At 43.3% G+C, this 21,621-nt stretch overlaps 1 protein-coding gene across 4 annotated transcripts in view; it reads right to left on the bottom strand.

Moving 5' to 3' along the window:
* Window positions 1–21,621, bottom strand: part of NFATC1 (nuclear factor of activated T cells 1) — a 107,006-nt gene that overhangs the window by 3,074 nt on the left and 82,311 nt on the right. The gene's annotated exons all lie outside the window — the stretch shown is intronic.

Genomic DNA, 21,621 nt, shown 5'->3' with positions numbered 1-21,621 from the left:
GCATGCTTTCCCATTCCCTGGAGCTGGTAACATGTTTAAGTATACACCCTCCCATCGTGGTGACCAACACACATGGACATGCACTCTACTTCTATCCACACTCTTTACTTCTATCCACACAAACAGATGAGAGAGACAAACAAATGTAAAAAACTTTTCCTGGCAAGAGTCAGAAGAGAGAATAAACAAGGTCTGCTATCTCAGCATCAGCCAGTCAAACTGCATCTCCACTGATAGAGTGTTGTTTTCTTTATTCACAAGTCTTTCTTTCTTTTCCCCCCTCCCCTGAAGATCATCAGGCAATACAGTTTCCCACACTCCAATTATGTCCATGTGATTTTTGGCAGATGGACAGGAAATGACTGAACCTGGCAAAGGTCATCGACAGTGGACTACACAACATCCCTTTTATTTCCACTCCACCTCCCTACAGCAACTGCCACCACCTGATTTACACGGAGATAGACAAAATGCCATCAACGGGGCTATCACTGCCTCTGAGTTTCCCTAAAATTGCCAGGACTGGAGAACATGTGCCCACGTCATGGAAGCACCACGGAAAAGCCTGCATTTCCCTTCCCTTGTGGGCTGCTCTTCACAGTAGTCCAGATAACTTCATGTGTTTACTGGAAAAGACCAAGCCTCTGTAAAACCAGCTTCCTGAAGCAATTAGTTGGGTATGTTTGGTGTTGGCTTTTATGGCTGCTCTTTTTTTTTTTTCCCTGCAGACCTATTGCCCACTTAGTAATTGCAGAACATGAATCAGTCAGGATTTGTGTCACAGGTCCTGGCCACCAAAACCAATTCTACCAATGGATACACACACCATACTTTAGAGAAGAAATATCAGTTGCATTTGTAACCATCTATTTACAGCAGCAAACTAAGAAGTATGGAAATAAGCTGTGAAAAGACAAAGCAGTTCTTCCCCTTGAGAGTGCCATGGAGTTCATCTTTAATATTACCAAGCAGCAAAAACAAACTCAAGTGGCAAGCCCTGCACTGAGGCAAAGACTGCTCTGCACGCCTCCAAACCCAGCCAGAAGTGCCACCCCATTTCCATGTGGCCAGACTCCAGAGAGCTTTAGGGACTGAGTCTCTGCCTTGAATGCAAACAGCACGCTTCTGTGGAATGATCCTGCCGTGATGCTTTTGCAAAGATTGCTTCTGTGATGCCCTTCTCAAGGCACTCTCGGGTCTCCAGCAAAACCACACGGTGATACCTTCGTGTTTTATGTGACAATGAAAACAAATCCTCCTACTGGCCAGGCAGCATCACATTTTTGCTAACTATCCTTCAAAGCTTTTGTAAAATCAAATAAAATTAAGGTACTAGCTCTTTGTAAAGTTACTTAGTGCTTAGAAACATTAAACAGCGAATCTCCACAGTGGTTCTGTAAAATGTGAACATAAACATCACTGGTATTTCATGGGGACAGGGAGGTGGAAATGTGAGGGGCCTCCCTATCTCAGTCAGGATTAGCACCAAGGCATCTCAAATCTCTGACTAATACTGCAGCACTTGCTGAGTTACTCTTGCTTGATTCTTCCAGGGAAAATTTCAAAAGCAACAGCCTCAGACTGCCAGCTCATGCTTTCCCCTATTAAAGCATGTAGCAAAGGTATTTTGGAAGCAACCTCATGACCTGAGATGAAGGTCCATCTCCAAAATTGGCTTAGGCATTCAAGATGCTGCCCCTTCCAGTCACTGCAGGTACCTTCAGCAGATCTTCTGTCATCCCTACAAGCTGTAGGACACGTCTTACTCCAGATATGACACAACTTTTCCTTTCAGCTGGGAGCCCATCTGCCTTGGCTCAGGCCATGACACCATGGTGCTCTTTGAGTCATACTCTCTCCATCTCTCAGCAGCCAAATCAATTTGTCCCCAGCTGAAATCACTTGTATTTTGTTATTGACTCACAGCAGCTCATTGCTTGTTTTTATTTTATATTACTTAAGAGAAGTGGACTTCTGCTACCTTGATGAGTAAACCTGGTGTCCTCATGCAACGACATCTGGCAGCAGATGAACAACAGTCACTAGACAATGTCACCAAGGACTTGGGAGACAGCTGAACCTCAACCCAAGTGCATCCATTGCCACTGGACATCACAATCAAACAGGGCCAAAACCACCAAGAGGACACTCAACATCTCTCTCCTCCACAGAGGTCTGTGGACAGTGTGGCTCAGTCACAGCTCCCTTTATTTCACTATTTCACTTGCTGTTTCCCCTTTACCCGCTGCAGCATCAAAAATGCAAAATATTCCCAATAATGTAGTGGAAAAAGCCTGCAAAGAAGGACAAGGGTGCACACAAAAGGCCCAGGTGGGGGGTACGTGGCAGCACAGCTGAGCCTGCAGCAGCAGAGACGAAAGGGGAAGTGTGGTTCGAGCGGGCTTTCCCTCACTGCCTGCCCAGACACCTGAGGCTGCAAGTAAAACCCTCTGGTGGGTGGGAACGGGGGAAAACCAGGAGGCAAGCACATCTGAAATGTGCTGGGTGATGCTTGCTGGGTTTGGTTAGAAGAATGCTCCCCACCACCCCCAACTGCACGGTCCAGTACTCTCACAAGGACATTTTTCACTTCTGATTTCTGGAAATCAGAAATTTCTCCCCACGTTTTTTATTTCTGATTTCTGGAAAATTTGCTTCCTTTTAATACTCAAAAACATGTTAACATTTTTGTTGCATGCTAGAAAATGTTTCATTTTGCATCAAATGGAATGTCCTGGAATGCTTTGTTTGACCCCAAACTGATTTTTCTTTTGTTTGGCAAGAAAATATTCATATTCTTGTTGTAGGCTGACCCAAGACTGTCCTTCCCAATAGCAAATCAAACCTCTATTACTGAAGTATGGTACTGCTGAAGCATCCTGTGTGCCCATCCACATCAGTGCTACAACTACCATTACTGTCAGTTCTTTGGGAAAGAGCATAAGAACCAGCACACCTCCAGTGGTGCTTTCTCTAGTACATCTTTGCTCTGCTGGAGGACTTTGTGAGCCAGAGGTCTGCATCCTTGCTTCTAATGAACTTTGATGACCTTTCTTCCATTAAGTTTTCTAATAACCTTCTGAACCTCTTTTGGCCTTCACAGTTTCCTGTAGCAATGGGTTCTGCAGTGTACTGATGAGAGGGTGGAAAAAGTTGGGTTTTTTTTCTGTTTTAAATTTGTTCCTTGTAAATTTAATTCATGTTTCAAATAAATGAGTTGACTGTTGCCTATTCACTATCTCCTTTGCCATCTATCCCTCTGGTATCCTCAGTGCTCCACTTGGTCCTATAGGACCAATGCAGAACTTTCCAGAGAGGCAAGATCTGATCACGCAGATAAAATAATTGGCATTTTTCTCTTGGCTCCCACATTTGTAACAAAATATTTATTATATAGCTAAGGAGAATCGGCTGGTTGCAGTCTTGAATGCTCAAGTTTTGGCTTATAAGCCTGCTACTATTACAAGAGGATTGTGCATGTTCCACAGAACAGCAGTATTCAGTGCAAGCAGTATTTTGGCCCAGGTTTGAGTTTCACTCCTAAAGCAAACGCTGGTCTTTGATTCCCCAGCTGCTTGGATACACATCCATTCATGTCTGCAGTACCACTCCAGGAGTAGTTGGGTTTTGAATAAGCACAACATTCTTCAGAGAAAGGTTGCAATGGCTTTACACTCATTTTTAACACAACATAACCTGAGTACGAACAAAGACCCATTTTATAGCCAGGATAGATGAGATTGAAATGATTACCCAGCTCGTTGCAGGCCCTACATGCAGACTAGCAGCAGATCTGGGATAGCATGCAATCTTCAATGCCTAGAGAAGTACAACACTTCCCTTAAAGCACCAGGTTGATCCCTATCAGACCAAACAGCTGAGTACTATGATTTACAGTGCCTTTGTCATCAGATTTTTTTTCACTGTTTTTCTGCTGGCTTTGGTGGGGGAGGCCACTGTCGCTTTCATAGCTAACACCTACAGTTCCCCACAATGCCTTCTCTCAACTGGTATTTTCCATTGTCATGTTCAGTTTTTCCACTGACAGAAAAGTCAAAAAATAATAATGCTGAGAAATGCAGGTAACATGTGACCTCTCTACCTGTCAAGGCTTTTGAAAGAGGAACCTTTCCTTTGCTAAACAGCAGATGCCACAGTAGCAGGATGTGGTGAGCTGTTACCCCACATTTTAGTTTAATAAGGAGTTTTTTCCTCTTGTATTTAATTTTGCTTTGAAATGCCCTTGCAATGGAAATTTCTGCTTTACTAATTAGCAAAATCAGTGTCTTACCGATGAACCAGTTTGGGTTCCTGCACAGCACAGGACAACCAGATATATCTGGTACAAATGTGGGTTCCATATATAGATGTGAACTTCATAGGAAATGTAGTATTTTTAACATTTGCTAGCTGTACATGGATTCCATCAACTGGCAAGACTTTAAATTTCTGCAGATTTCTTCTTTCCTTGCATCTGACTACTAATATGGATGACAATGTAGCCTTCTGTTTAAATAAAATACCTGTTCCTCAGAGACAAAGTTCTGCCTTCCAGCTCAGACACTGATTCCACTCAGAGCAAAGGAGTTACAGTGGTGCAGGGAGTTGGGAGAGGGCACATGCACAGGGCTTCCCCAGCTGGGGAGCTTTCTGGGGACACAAGTAAGAGAGTTTGGAATGTCTGCCCAAGAGTCTGAAAAAATGGGAAGTGAGCTGAGAGCCATGGTCCAACTCACAATTATAAAGAGCTGAGTCTACAGTTTTGTGGGTGAATGGAATTAGTTCGAAAACAAATCCCATCCCTTTTCACCTTGCAAGTAGTAACATTAAGTCTCCAGTTTCTGGCTGGGTGAGGCTGCTGTCCTGTCATAGATGTGGAAGTCAAAGACCATTGTTCCCACGACTTCAATCCACGTCCAAGCAGGAGCCCAGAAAGGCTTGCACAAGGAGACTGAGTAGTGGAACTCTAGTTTCTATTTACTATTGTGCCCTTTTATGATGCACTCTTCTCTTCCACAGTGAGCTTTTTGGCACTTCACTCTTTTTTAATAGACAGAGAGGTGTGATAAGAGTTTAGGCAAAAGGACACTGAGAGGTTTTGCACTGAGCTGACACCTTGTGATTCACATGCCCCTGTTGCCCCGTAAATAGCAATGGCATCAATTCAGCTCCTGCAGGATGGTTTTTGGTTTCCTTATCAATAGAAAGCACCACAAGGCATGTCCTAAGACATCCAGGCATGCAGGGTCACATGAAGCTTCTATCCAAGTTGCCTGACCAACCTTTGCTCGTTACTTCACGTCCACCTGTGTCTGCTGGGGACCACTGCCTCCAGCACGGAGCAGAACTGAAGACAAGAGGCTGAGATGCCATAACACTCTGCTCTGGCTGGGTCACACGGCGTGGAAAATACAAGTAAGACCAGCTGCACCTTTCAAGCTACGTGTGCGGAAATCCTGCGGTAAATCGCGCTCCGATTCTGCCACGTGCGGACAGCAGCACTTCACCTTTCAGGTGGCTGTAACTGCCCAAGCAGCACGATGCATGACTGCAGACCTCATCTGGACAGTGTTTGACCCTGGTCAGACTGCACAGCTTCTGTGTCAGAGCCTCCAGAAGGTCTCTCTGGAAGGCCTGAGCAACCTCCGGAAGCAAGGAGCACTCCTGAAAGGAAAACTGCCTTGGTTTGGCTCATTGTTTTTGCCTCCTGGCAGAACTCACTGGCTCAGGTCAAGCCCTACGTGGCTACAGTTACAGTGACACCCAGGCCAGGGATCTCTCCACACAGCTCATTACACAGTGTGGATGTACCCACAAGAGCTCTGAATTTCTGCTGTCACTATTCAGCACACGAAGAGAGCTGGGGACACACAGCTCTGGAGTGACTGCATGAGTCTGACACTGACACCAGGCTACCTGTAGTAATGCTTTGTAGTATGACGTTCACTTTGCTGCCTATAATTATTGCCCTCGGATTGTTTCCACCAGCAGTGATGCCTTATCTTGCTCCATCAGGCTTCTGTGCTCTCACACGCCCTTCTTTTAGATAAAACGCCACATATTAGCATCACTGGAGAGGAATTCAAAGTTGCAAATGAATGCAGAGGAAGCCGAAATACAGGAGGAAAGATTTTTTTCTTATCTCCATGTAGAGATTTTATTTTAAGAGAAAAATGGCTAAATATGGATGCATATATACAGTGACTAAAAAAATTAAGCTTCTGGTATAAACCATCCCATGACTAAAATTCTACAATTTTTATCATTTCCTCACTATTAATAAGCATCACTACTTTTTGACATATGAAAGCTGCAACAAACAACATAGAATTATTACTCAATCACAGAAAAAATTAGTTTTTTCTTACAGAAACTCTTTTTCCAAAGCTAGTAAGTATTGTCCTGTGAGTGAGGCAAAACATCAGAAAACAGTGATATAAATTTCTGAGGTGCCAGACTTTAATGCAAAACTATAGATCACATGAAAGCTTACTGAATTAAAAACCAAACAAAACAAGTCTTGCGAAGCAGTGGAAAATACAACTTCACACGTTCCATAAAGAAGCCAGATCTTGTATTACCTCAGGTGTCCTGGATGTGTTTAAACCTTAAACTTATTTTTATCTGTTTAATCATAATAAGCCACTAGCACAGGGCATGCTATTTTTGGAGACAGCGAATAGGACAGTGGAGCAAGTGAGCGACAACAAGTAGCAGGTTTTAATAAAACATGATCCTTCCCTTGGCACGAAGGAAGGCATTGTTGTGCATGACAGCCATTACCACTCGTTTTCCTACCTGCTCTACCCTCTGCCTTTTTTAGTTTGACAACTCCAAGTCTCCCAGGGCGGCTGCGCTGCGGAGGGCTAATGGGAAAGGCTCCTGGTAGTGTGATGACAGCACTGTGCCGCAGCAATTTAACTGGGGCTCTTGAACAGGTGCCCAGACTAAATGAGTCCCATCCTATCACACCAAGATTTCTGGGTTTCCATTTTTTTTTTCATCCCTCCCATATGCAGCCCTGGAAACGCCCTGCGTCTCCTGCTCTGCAAACACTTAGGGATGAATTCCCCGGCTGCTGGAAATTAGCGCAGGAATCAGCAGAGCTGCAGTGATTTCCAACACACTAGAGTCTAAACTTCAGCTTGTTTTTACTCTTAGCTTGAGGATGGCTGCACTCTATCTGATTTGCCCTTTTTGCCAAAGCATCACAGACTCCAGAGGAATTTCAGGCAGCCCTCACTGAGGCCAATCTTGCCGGGGGAGACGGGGATTTGGGCTGTGCAGAGGCTGCAGGATCTGCCCCAGTATGATGCAAGCCTCATCTGACACACACACACACACACGTGTGAGGGTAAGGCTGGGCAATGAACAAATAAACCACATTTTAACCAAAATGATGTGTTTACGTTCCTAAGAGCATCTGTAAGGGAAACAAAACAGACATATTTTACGTTTTACACAGAATTTCCGCACGACAGACAAACTACACAAATGTTACCTCAGGCAGCCAAAACCTGAGGTCAGCGCTGCTGGAAGCTCTGCGGGTACCAGCCTGGAAGGAGTAAGGAAGACCACGCACCCCTTTGCCACAGACAACAGGAATTTCCCCTGTCACAAGCAATGCTGTAAGGCAAATTGGTCCTGGTGAAGAGTCCTTTTCAATCTAGTGCCCAGCAGTGAAGCAGTGCTGTCTGTTCTGGCATGCAGAACTCATGAGTCGTGCCCTGAAGCATGACAAGACTAGAAACAAATTTTAAGCAATTCTGCATTTGCCTATTTTTCTAGCCTCCAGGCATCTCTGGCAGTGTTAAATCCTGAATGTCACTGAAATGAAACTTCCTTTTTTTGTCTTTTTACTTTCATATTCCTGATCCCATCTCTCAAGGTTTGCTGTACCTCACAACTAGCTGTCAACTGAAGCACGGATAACACTTGAGACATGAGGCTCTCAAAGTATCCTATGGTTAGAAAAGCAAGGCTAAAGCCCACCTGATGGCCCCAAGAGCTGTCAGCTTCCAAGATTCACCAGCAGAGAATGGGAGAGGGGGAGTGGGACTGGACCATGTCACAAAGCTCTGAGCCTGATGCTGACTGCTGCTACTTGGAGACTTCATGCCCTGCCAAAGGAGCATCCCAAGTGCAGGCATCCAGCTGAACACTGGTGGTTTCTGCAGGCAGCTGACACCAACCTTTAAGACCTCACATGGCCATCTGTATCAGGCCAGACTTTTCTACATAACACAAGAAAGGGCTTTTCTCCACATGCTGGAAAAGTGACAGATTAGCTTTAGGGAAAAAAAAATATTTTGGGGGGTACAGGAGGGAAAAAGGAGAGCAAGAGAAAGTCCATAATCTCTATGGCTTACTGATTTCAGAGTTTAAAAAAAGCCAAACAAAGCTGAATTCCTCTATTGATTACACAATTATTAATCTTTTTAGAAGCTTTTCCAACATTGCACATAATGAGCAATTCATCAAAGCATATTAGGTGCCACAGAAGTTGCATTCAATATAAAGGGGTCATTAAGTTTCTTGTAATTGCACATTACTGAAGCTTTCGTTAGTTCTAAATCAAATCAATGGGATGTGCATGTATGCTCTTTAATTGACTTTATGTAATAATAGTGTGGCCCGTAGTGATCCTCTGGAATCCTCCAAAATGAGCCACCTTGCACTGCTGTTCATAAAAAAACAGCTTGTGTGCAGCTGGGTATATCAAGTAAAGCAAAGAAACAATAAATGGAGGAAGGAAAGAAGCACCTCAGGTCACACAGCAATATCTGCTGAGTGCCCTTTTCTTTCCATGGGTAGAGACAGGCCAAGAGACTTTACTCTTCTTCCACTCAACCAGCCTCAGAGTCTGATGGACTTGAGCAGGAGTAACATGGTCTCAAGAACAGAAGTGTCCTGGAGATAGGTTAAAACAGGGTCTACATACGATCTGTTCCTGAGCAAGAAGTGCTTGGTTGTATTTTTTATTTTTTTTTCTTTAGATGGACCCAACTTGCCCTATTATCATCACCATATCAACACCTCTTTCCCTTAGAGCCCTTTTCATCAGCCAAGTGCATGCCAAACAGAAAAGATCAGTGCCATTATCTGCATCACCCAGGAAAGAGGGCACCTAGGCAGGGACAAAAAGAGGATACCTCTGTGTAGACCATACACAGCAGCTGGCCACTGCTGGGACACATCTGTGCCTTGCCTGTGTGGAGGCTGAGCCTTATTTGCTAACCTCCAATTCACAGGGGTTTTGCTCGGTCAGATGAAAGGATAAATAACCATGAAGTGACTCAGTGAGTGGCCACATGCTGCTGAATGGAAGAGAAAGGCTGGGTGGGGCTAATAAAATTTTTATGTGCTTGATAAGGGAAAAGAAATCCACCTATGAGCCTGCTGGGGACTAGGCTGGGAAAGGTCATGCTAGCTGGGGAAAATCCTTAGGTGATGGAACACAGCTGCTAATCTTCAGCAGTGGGCAAGAACCTGGGCTGGCTCTGGGAATCTGAACTGCAAAGAACTGGCAAAAAGATGGATGCAATAAAGATGTCACACAATAAATTTGCTTTTGGCATGATGACCTGGCCACCACCATAATGTGAGCAGTAAGAAATGCCACAGGATTTCATTTCAGCCACGGCAGCATCTATTGCTGGAGAACACAGCAGTACAAAGAGGAGTTCATGTCCTCTTTGGACAAGAGCACTGGCAGCTCTTAATGGCACTCTTGCATTGGCTTTGTACCACCTCAACTAGGGACAGACCTTTTCATAATGAAACCCCCATCCAGTTTGGCTGGAAAGCTTTGTTCCAAAGGCTGATTTAAGTGGATTCACACTGGAGACACGCCAGTGCAGCTTGGGTCATGATGTGGAAACCCCTAGGGTGTTAGTGGATGCTGTCCCCAGTGTGGAGACGTGGCAGGGAAAGCCACTGCACCCAGACTGTTCCTGGATTCCAGCACTCCTTGGATGCTAAAACCACCTACAGCAAGCATCTCAGATTATAGCAGCTGGAAGAATACTCTTATTTGTACGTGGTCCCAGTGTGACAGAGCTGCAAACATGACAAAATGTATTTTCCTCTTTTCTCCTCTCCCACATGCTGTGCCTAGCTACAGAATGGCTCAAGCTCTGGCTGACAGAGCAATGGCAACAGTAAAATCACCACATGCAGTTGCAAGAATTCAGTAAGAATCACAGCTGGGCTTCCAGGGAAGACAAAACCTTCCCCCTTGCAGCTCAGAGCTTGACACAAGAACCCTGCTGATGCTCAGTGCTCCCAACTAGAAAGAAAATTTATTCTGCCCCCAGAATGAAGCACTGTAAACCTGCAGTCAGCACTAGAGAACTAGGAAAAAGGCACTTGAGAGCAGGTGTACAACACTCATCTCACAAGCACACTTAAGGACCCGAAATTTTATTCAAAATGTTTGCATTAGACTTTCCAAACAACCACTCACAATGTGCATCAGGCTTCTTCTCTGCCTCTTTTTGAGTATCTGGACTTCAAAACCCTTGCTTCTCAACAGCTGAGAAATGACAGGGTGCTTCCACGGCCCAGCACATCCAAACTCCAGCAGGAGTTGGCCTGCACTTTTGAGAGGTGCTCCAGGCAACAAAACAAGTGGAAGAACTTTAACAGTAATTCAAGAGGAGCTTTAAAAATTTAATAATGCTTCAATGAAGAAAACTGGCTGCTTTCATGAGATTCAGTCAGGTCAAATCAGCTAATTCAGAGCAGGAGGTAAATGCAGGAGGTTTGGAAAATCCACACAACTACACATTGCTTGAAGGGGCAAGCAGGTCCCCCACTCCCTGGGAGCTCAGGACCCAGCTGTGGTCATGCAGATGTGCAACATCTCTCTTCAGAAGTGTCCTTGCAACAAGAGCAACCCAGCAAGGGCCAACTCTTGCTGAAGACCCTGTGAATCGAGCCCTTTTCAGTCTGGAGCTCTGGGGACATCAAGGACATTCCACCGATGAGATAAAAGAAAAAAGTGCAACAAAGGTTTTGATGAAAGGCTGCTCAAATTGATTGTTGTTTGTGCCACATAACAGCCCTTCTGGTGCACCACACCTTTTGTAAAACATAGTTCCATGAAACAAATTATTATCTCCAGTAGCTTCCGTCTACACACATTTCTGAAATACTTTCATTCTGAACTGCTTTGAGAGGAAACATTAAAAAGAATGGAAACCTGGCAATTAATCAGATAGAAACCTTAGTTTCCATTTTGTAGAATAGGAAAAAAAGAAGAGAGAATTATAAAAAGAATACCCAATATTAACTGCTAAGTAGGGAAATGAAAGATAAGCAGAGGCCAGGGACTGGGAGCACTGGTGTGCTGCAAGCATTTACCTGGGCTTGGATGTGGTTCTAAAGGGTGGGTCAGATCTGTGCTTGCCATTCTCGTTCAAACCCACATAAACACCTAGTTAGAAACTGGGTTTTGACAGATGAAAATTCTATTTCCTTAAAAACTCACAAAATAAAAACGTTGAAAAGTTTTTTTCAAAGCATGGATGGAAGGCTCTCCCAGTCAAGACACAGAGCAAATATTTACAGGTGCTGGGGAGACACCATTTCCTCCCTTTAGGCTTCAACCTGGTGTCTGCCACATGATTTTATCCATTCAATGAATTTTTTTTTCCAGACATCTGCCAAGAGGAAATAACTTCACTGTATTGGGAGTCTGGGAATCCTAGAAAACAATCTTAAATCCATAAAATAATTGAAGTGCAGTTTTACTGAGCTGTTCAGTTCGATTCTGATTTTTACTACAATGTCAACAAGAGTTTAATTTGTTTTAAAGTTTAGGTTCTTAAATCTGAGTGATATACGGTAGTTTACAGCTTGCTGGCAACAGCTACTGTGGAAAAAAAAAAATGGAAAGTGCACATAAAGGCGGTTCTAACTTTGACATTGTGAAAGCAGGGAGCAGTGCCAAGAGCAGCAAACAGCATGGCTTTCCCAATCCTGGCTGGCTTTAGGGACTGCTTGCTATTGACATCAGTCGCTATGGGATACATTTCCCTGCTCTAACAAATCTCATCTGGAGCCTGTAATTAAAATAGAAATGTCTCAAAGTGCAATTTCTTTCCCTAAAACATTTACAGATGTTAACTAGATTGCTAATAGTGTGAGATGTCTGTGGGTGGACATCTTCCTCCTTATCTGCTGTGTCAAAGGGGACAGTTTATTTATTAAAATCAGTCCTAAAGCTAGCAATTTTTCTGCATGCATCTTTGTGTATGGGGGTGGTGGTGTCTTCTTCTCTAAACTGTTTGCTGAATGAAGTATTTGGAGGTGTTTTTCTTTATAGCTTTTTCTTTCTTTTCTTTCAAAAGTCATCCCCAAAGTCAGCCTGATTTAAAAGGTACTCAGAGCAACTAAAATGTCTTTGCTGAGCAGATTAAGAAGTATCCTGTCTGAGCTGTAAAATTGTAATAATAATTGGTTGTAATAATAATAATAATAATAATAATAATAATAATAATAATAATAATAATAATAATAATCATAATCATAATCATAATCATAATAGTGGTAGTGATGTAAGTTTCTTGCTCCAGTGACTTCCCACCAGTGTCTTTGGCTGGTGCCCCTTGGTAAGTGCTGCTAAAAGCATTTACAGGAGATGCTGGATGGCCAGGGAAGCTGATCTGCTTCAGAAGCCCACCGGACATGCGAGGGGGAGAACAAGAAAAAGGGACGAGAAACACAAGTCCCTGGGGAGGCAAGAAGGGGTTTTCTTGGCTGTTGGAGGGGGTGGCAGCCCCAGCTCTCCATGGAATGCTGCTCCCAGCCAAGCACTCCCCATGCCACATGGCCCTGTAGAGCATCCCCCTGGTACCCCGCAGGAGGTGATGGCTGAAACTCTCCTCCCTAACACACGCAGCCCAGACTCAGTTGTCTGCTTGGGCCTTTCCCTCTGCCAACTTCCCCCCTCTCGCTTTTCATTTTCTCTTTTCAACCAGCTTTGATTGGAGCCAGAGCCTGGGGTAAATCAGAGGAATTCTAAACTTTTCTGAGTGCTGTGAGCTCTCGCTGTTTTCCAATACCTACTTCCTGCCATATCTAAAATAACAGCAGCTGCAGGGGCCTGATAGAGAAGAGCTCCAGGGGAGAAATTCTCACAAATGGGGTGGGAACAAAAAAAAAAAAAAAAGAAGGAAAAAAAAAGACTTATTAGGGATACGATAACACAGAAAGCCAGTATCAGATTCATTGTTGGAGTTGATAGCACCATAGGCTGTGGATGTTGTTGTCAGAAGCAAACAAATCCTGTAAAATGGCCATGGGAATGATAAGTCTTCATGTTTGCTGGGATAACAGAGGTGGCTTTACAGCACTTGTCCTATTGTATGGAGTATCATGCCTCGATTAGCTAATGTCTCTGAGGGCCAGATAAGTGAGGATGAATGTCCTGCCCTAGAAGCTTTCATGCTTTCTCTTTGGCACGGCTATCTATGGAGAGCTGCAACAGAAATCTTTGTACACATACAGAAGGGCCCCTCTTTAGAGAAAAACATCACAGAAAATGGAAAATTGTTGAAATTACATTGTTTACTATGGAGAACACATGGTGCAGTGTTGACATTGTCTCATTACAGACCCTATGAATAAGTGGTAACTCAAGAGACTTCTAAAATAGTCCCACAAAGGAACCTTATATGAGAACTACTCCAGGAGAAGAATGTCTCTGTCCTACTGGCATAAAGTGGGACAGAAACAGACATGGTGCACTCATACAAAATATACTTACACACTATTAAATGTGCAAGAACACACTGAGATCTCCTTGAGATCCCTTGCAACCAACTTAAACATTGCTTTAAATATCAGCACATCCAAACAACCAAAGTGAGTGCACTTGAAACACTGCCAGTCAATGAAATACAGGCAGCATTTCAGGTTATTGTATGTGTCATTAACCTTAACATATTAATGTGTTTCTACAGTTACTCTGGGAGCTATAACTTGTGTCTGCATCAAGTTTTGGATCCTGAAATTTTCACCCAATATTAGAGATTTTCATGCATTATTTCTTTTCAACATAGGACTTTCTAAAAGAGTATTAAGTGAAGGTTATTGTGATTGTGAATTGGAGCTTGATACCAAAAGTGCAGGAGACAATTGAAGAATTCCTACTCGCTTCAATGAGCTTTGCATCAAGTTCTTATTAAACACAGACAGACATCTGCAAAGGTAGTCTACAAATACACAATGTGCTGGTCTGATGGCTCGGCCGGAAAAAATACCAGTCACTGCACTGTACACACTCCATTTTGTTCATTATTCCCAAAACACCATTTGATACGTTTTAATGCTGATATGCAAGAGAGGTAAATAGATGTGTTCTCTTATTTTGCCTGAACTTTGAAGCATGCAAGGCTTCCCTGAGGTCAGCAGACTTACTTCTGATTGCCACCACTCAAACAGGGCAAGCACATTTCTGTGTGTCCTTCAGTGTGTTGGTTTCAGTGCACATGCATGTGGGTACAGTGTGATCCTGGAGCCCTACCCACTTTCTAAGGAATAGTGGAAAACCATGCACAGGGTTTTAGTAGCAGCATGTAATTTTTCTTTTCTAGATTTTAAACTGTTTCTCTACAACTAAAAGTCTTTGCTTCACTTGAGTACCAGCACAGTTGCCAATTTTTAGTTGTTAAAACAAGACCATGTTACAGTATTTGGTACTTCCCATCCTCAAAAGAGGCTCCTTAAGACAGGAACCATATTTGGTTCATATTCAGGTAATTAAACAAACTGGCCAAGTTTAGACAGACTAGACAATACTCTGGCAAAAAATCATAAAACTGAAACTAGCTAAACCTTTTTTTTTTTTTTTTTTAAGTCACCCCTGACAATACAAAAAGAGTGAATTTGTATTCCTGTACAAGTAGAAGTAGTTAGAAAACACAAGGCATTGCCTAATCCTGTTTTAAGCACTGTTATGGCTGTGCTGCATTACGTATGCTTACAGAGCATATGCTTATAGCAAACTGGGTAAGGAATTTGGGAGTAGGATTAACGAGCTTTCCTTCCACACTAGACTAGATCAGATCACAGCAGGAGATCAATCTGCAACAATTCCCGACTTTTGTTCAAGAAAAGGGAGCATAGTGAAGGTCAGAGACAGTCTAAAGAGCAGCATGGCAATTATTTACTGACATGAGACTGGAAAGAATATCACATGGAGCACAACTTGGACTTTAGACACGTAGGAAAGAATGGTTCATTTTATGCCACTAATCATAGCCAAGGATTAAGATATTTTGGAAAAGCCCTATTATTTCTCATTCTGCAAACCCGGATTTCATTACTGGTAAATCATGAAGTTTATGAAGTCCATTCATACAAATTAATTTCCTTTCCTGATTTCCATTGGCATGTGAGACACAGATACATAACAGAAATAAAAGTTTGCAAGGGAAAAGAAAGAGATACACAGGAATGTCTGTTAGTACTTAAAAGCAAGGTAATCTCAAGTAAGGATGTAGCTAGAAGAATTATCCCTGCAGATAGTACATTAATTCTTAAATAAATTGTCTTTGGGTCTGAACAGGTAGAAATCAGAGCAGGTGCACTACAATTAGATAAATCTATACTGACTTCTCCAGTTGCCTCTATCAAAGATACCCAGAGGTAAGTTCTCCCATTGGTAAGATTTTAATTTTGCAGCAGCAATGTAAAATCTAGATGTCTTTTCCATATTATGAGAAATATTCCCACCTACACACCTCAGCGAAGAATTCTTATAACCATTCTAGTGTCACAAGACATGGGGCTTTCCCCCTTCCGTGGTGCTTCCCCGCAATGAAAGTTTTTCATTTGAAATGTAAATCCATCTTCAGACAACTTTCTGAACACAGACATTTTTCCAAAAATAGGCACAGGGAGGTGGTGGCCATGTCCCTCAAGGGGTCATGCACAACAGAAAGCATGATACAGCCTCGTCTGGCATCACAAGCATCTGCCAGCTCCTCCCTGAAGCAGGTTCTTAACCGACAACAGAGAAATCGTGTTGGTTGCTGCAGTAATCTAGATTTTTATTATCAGAGAAACTATAAAAATAACCCTGAAACGTCAAGTATACATCTGGCTAACCTCTGGCTGGCTGACCAAACCTTCTTAGGGTCACAACTCACACGACGAGATGTAGACAGCCCTGTATCTTACCCCCTTCTTCACTAAAATAAATGACAGTAGGTTTGCTGCAAATTTCAAAAGCAGATTTTTTCCTGAATGTTCATCTAACAACCAAAGAAAAGGTCCATCCATTTGTAGATTTCTTGGCAGGAAATCTGGCATCTCTATCAAAGTCTGCTCACTTTTCACTGTGCTGAGTGCTTGAATCCAAAATATTCCTTATAATAATAAAGTCTACCCCACAGTTAGCTAATGGTACTGTTATGCAAGGGCAGGTCTTGGTTCCAGCAAAGTAGTTCATGGCAGCAGAAGGTGCTCTGGTTTAAGATGGTGATGTTCCCCATGACAAAATTCAGTGGAAGGGATTAGAGAGGAGTTTTCTCTTTTACTTTAGCAGATGACTTTTTTTTCAGGAATATCCAAGTGATTTTGGTCTGGAAACACTTAGAAAATTTTGATGAGACACCATTCGGTCCAGGTGTTTTTCCTAAGATAATATTAAATATAGCTTTGGAAATTTCAGCAGATGTTCCGATCTTTTCTAGTTCAAAATTTTTTTTTGCTACCACTCTGCCTTTATGTAAATAGCTGACTCTAATTGATTCTTTAATATAGTGATTCATAATCTGTTGTGAATCTTCTGTTAATTTACTTGAGAGTCTGTTATTATTTTCCCTGATTTAACACATCCTGTTTTAGAACCTCCATAGAAGTTGATAGAAAAAATTTTCATGGCCCTTGGATCATATCCTAAATGTAACTTGAATGCCATCTTTTGAAAGTTGCAAAGTAAGGGGATTTCCTGTTTTATTCTTCAGTTGTGTATCTTTGAAAGTGAGCTTTTACAAATCCTCAACTGCCTTGTCAAGGTCTGATCACTTCTATTCCTACTAGCACTATTTTTTCTGGATAGTTTCCAACTGAGGAAAAATCAATGGACAATATATTGTTATTTTTCTTATTTTTCCTGAATGCCCTGTTACACCTTAAGTCTTAAAACTGAAATAAAAATTCTCTCTAAGTTCAGGTGATGGGACTATATTTATTCAAAGACTACTTCCCACCCCCTAAATTTTCACCATATTTCTAAGGGTTTTTTTGGTCTCCCTATGGGAGCTTTCTCCAACCAGTGGCAGCACTGAAGCCCTTTCCTTGCCCCTTAGAAAACCTGTCTATAGGACACAGAAATAAACTACAGGGTTATTGGAAGGTCCTGCCCCAGGGGAGCTGCCCACCAGACCTTTCCACCTGCAGCCATCTCACTGCAGATCAACACAGACAGAAAGGCTCCTCTACCCTCTCTCCTTGGATCTATGAAAGTTTAAATGCTCATTTCATCATCTCCTCTCATTTCCCTCTATACTTAAATTATTTTGGGGCAAAGTGAGATATTCTTTAGACACCCTTTTCCATGGCAGTCAAATCCTGGGCTCTTTCTACTCATTTGTACCATTTCACTTTTAGACAAACTCCTCTCTCTCACACCCACACTCATCCTTTCCCCTCTTCTTCCAGAATTCATCTATGCTTTTTTTTTTTTTTTTTTTTTTTTTTTTAAATGGGGATGTTATATTTAACCCTCCTTTCATTTCTCTTTTTCTCAGGCTTTCTTTCACTGTAATTACGCCATCAGGCAGTTTCACAGCCATACTCGAAGTCTGAAACTTTAAGATGCTTGCTGAACGTGCTACAGCTTCATGAGACAGCTTCTACTTTATTTTCTTTACTAAGTTTTCCCAAATAATGTCTATACACACATGCACTAGTCTGTACTTGTCACAAAGGGCCCCATCTCCCCATCCCTTCCAATGTGCTCAACCCTTGGCAGCCCATGCAGAGCCCCAGCTTTGACTGGGGGTCCTGAAGTCTTGCAGCAGAGAGCTCTGCCTCTGCCAGCAAGCACACACCAATTAAGCTGAGGGCTGCAGCTATCTCTGGAATTGTGAGTTGGCTACTAAAATAGCACCAAGAAGCTGCTTTCACATTAGCAAGTCCTTCTGGCAAACCTTTCCTTGACTTCAGCACTGCTGGCTCCTCTTTAAGGTTTAAGTTTACCATTGAAATGGCATGAAATATCTGGGATTGCAAGAAGGTAAGTCTGAACCCTATAATTCCAAAGGCCATGGTCACCTTTGTCTCTACAACTCTATGTGCTGAATAGGGCAGAAATCAGGAGTTTGTCTGGTAAAAATGGAGGTTTGCAGGTTCCTACCAAGAGGTGACAACTCATCCAACTATGAGTCTATGGTTTAAATAGGTGGTAGTGTGCTTTTCTGGCCTGTAAAGGTCCAGCACAGGTTTCCAGAAACAGTGGGAGAATTCCTGGAAAGTTTTCTGAAGCAGCCACTGCCCCTGGGTTTGTCTGCTGATGCAAAAAGCATAGTCTTCTCTCTGTGGCTGATGGCAATTTCAGCCCTAGAATCAGCTTTGCTTCTTCTTCTTTTGAAATGAGGTCTTTCCTCATCCTAACATACTCTCTGTGGGGAAGAAAAATCCAGGAAAAAAACGCCTGAGAACTCTTTCAAAGCTCCCTAGGAGCTCAGGGTCTGGAATAGAACAGCCAGCTCCATTTCTGGGGGCCCTTGCAGAGAGCTCTTGTGCAGTGAGCTTGGCAAAACTTGGACTCATTACAACACTGCCAAACCAGAATGTGCATGGCATCAATTCCAGCAACTTCAGGAAGCTCCAGCCTTTGGCTGCTGGGGTTCACGATGTGTTGTGCAGGGGTTATCAGCTAATGAGTCAGGGAAGTTTCTCAGAACAAAGAAAACAAAGAGTGTAATTGAAAAAAAATCAGAACCAGTTTCTCTTTTTATATGGCAATTTCATACAAAGTCATGTTAGATTGAGAAGAACATTTGAAGCTCCCAGTGCTACTGACCCAAAGACATTACTGTAAGAAGAAGATGCCTAGAGAAGTTGTTATTGCCTCATGCAGATGTCTGAGGTGAAAGGCTTCAAGCCAATAGCTGAGTGCAAGTGCAGCCTGGAGCTTGGTGGAACACAGTCATCACAGAGGAAAAAAACATAAGTCAACTAATAGCAGTCACTTCACTCTTCCAAAAGAATAACTGGATAGCAAAAGGTCAGATGCCAGCACTAGTGACAATCACAACTCAGAGGTGAGCAGCAGTATGGAGCTGCAATGGTTCAGGAACTGACTGTGCACAACAGAACCTCCAAGGGATGGGCTTCTCCACCTGACCTCATGTTTCTAAAAGGCTTTACTCAACAGGCACATGCAGGATTTTCAGAAAAGTCAGTCATGAGTACAAGAGACTTAGATCACTCTCGCCCACCACAACTGCAAAGATGTAAAAGAATTAGAACACGAAATCTTACAGATCATTTCAGACACTTTATCTATGTATGGATTTGCATGTGCAGGACAGAAATAAAGGTTAAAATAAATATTCTTCAGTTTGTTATTTTTGGAGGCTTCTCTTGTGACCCAAAATAGCGTTTTTCTACTTCTTAAGTAATCTGCAGAAGATTTTTCTATCAGGTGGCACTGAAACACATCTTTTCCCTGAAGCACTAGAAAAGGAACTGACTGCTGCTCCCAGGATATCAAAATGGATTCATAATATCTACAGCAATACTTATTCTGCAACCCCAAAGAGTTATGAAATGGAATAGATCTTCACAGATCTCCCACAGAAATCTAACATCAAAAGCAATCTGGACAGTACAGACATGAAGAGTAAAATCTTGTATTCTGCATTCTCTGCAGCAGTATGGCTGCAGGAGAGTCCAAATTTAGTAGAGAAATCACGTTTTAGTTGTGCAAAGGAAAGGCAAGTGAGGAACATTCTTGTATTTATGTGATGCCTAGATAATGAGCTACAACTACATAAAGATCAAAAAATTAATCCACTAATTATGGATTTGGATAGCCTGTAGCATTGCTTTTTCAAGACTGTTCCAGTGCTCATACTACAAATTATGTTCAGGAACAACAGAGTTTGGGAGTTTTGACACACTTGCAGCACCCTCTCATTCAGCTTTCTGCTGTTTGTCTTGCAGTAAGTTTCATGGTGTGAAAAATGTAGAGGACCTAAAAGTGAAGCCTGTAAAGGAGATACAGAGGGCTGGTCCAGCTCCCTGGTTTGCTGCCAAACCCAGCCAGGCTGGCCAGCGAGGAGCAGGACTGCAGTTTTACTCCTGCATTTCTTACTCACCGATTGTTCCCAGGTATTTTCAATGCCCAGGCTTCGCAGACTTCCTCAGTGACAGAGGAGGAGGGGAACATTTTGAGGGTCTGCTTTTTTTCACGAGCTTCCTCCCAGGCTGGTGATAAGCCCGTTGTGGAAGCTGTGCCCCCTTTGGCTGCAATCAGCTCCTCGGAGCGGAGGAAGGACGCGGAGCCAGGTTATCGGGCAGCCTGCTCTCTGCAGCCATGGTCAGGGCACTATCAGGCCCCTGCCCCAGCCCCTGGCTGTCCAGCAGACACAGATGAAACAATGAGCGGTGCCGTGCCGAAATCCGCCTGGAAAAACTCCCCCTCTGCCTGTCTATCAGGGACCAGGCTGCCATGAATGCAGCTATTATGTGTGCTTTAACTACCAGCCACGCTCTTGGGCCTGTTCCCGAGGAACCCAAAGGGAACGGTGTTATTGACTTAAGCGGGAGCAGAGGCAGGCCCTCCACAGCCTGGGGATCCAGCAGCTTGCCAGAGCCTCTCCAGGAGCGCTGCACATCCAGCTGGGGAGGCTGCTCCCTCTGACACGGATGTGTTTGCTGGGCTGAGCTGCCAGCCTGGCTCCGCGGAGGTGCCTGCGCCGTGCTCTGCTCCCTCGAGAAGAGGGGCCTGCCACCACAACTTCCCCACAAATGTTTTGACAGAAGGGGCTCAGGACATGAGAGCACGGAGGCCAAAGCACGAGGCCACACCTGAGCAGCTAATACTGCTCAGCTCAGCAGAAACGACTCAAACAAACAACATATTCCTAAAATAATTTGCATCGGAACAAAGCTTTCTCACGAAGCTTGTGCTTCTGCAAGCCATGTATTTTCCTTGGCACTGCTCCAGGCTTAAAAGCAGATGTAAACGTTACCAAGGTTCAGATACAGCAACTTCTCCTCTGCTGACTGCCAGGGAAAGCTTACAGAAAATAACCAACAAAACCTTTACCATTTGAAATGGCAACACCAAGAGCCATTGGTATAGAAGTCGAAGAATGAAAATGGAAGAATGGACCGGGCATGGGAGTGAGAAGTGACTCCTTCCAAGCTGCTCTCAGCTGGAAAGAGGGGCAGCAATGCAGCTTCAGACAAACACTCAATAGCTCCAAGTGCTAATGTGAAGGTGAGTGTGCAGATCAACCAAAGGTTGCTTTTTCAACAGTGCTTTCTACAGCTTTCCTGTCGCTTGGTCAGCCTCCTGCCCCCTCCACCAGTGTCTGGCATCACTGAATGGGGCTGGAGCCACTAAGCACTTCTCCAAGGGGACTGGGCATTTTC

This window comes from Oenanthe melanoleuca, chromosome 2, assembly GCF_029582105.1.
Source record: "Oenanthe melanoleuca isolate GR-GAL-2019-014 chromosome 2, OMel1.0, whole genome shotgun sequence".
Classification (NCBI taxonomy): Eukaryota; Metazoa; Chordata; class Aves; order Passeriformes; family Muscicapidae; genus Oenanthe; species Oenanthe melanoleuca.
This window is presented reverse-complemented; position numbering and strand designations above follow the sequence as displayed.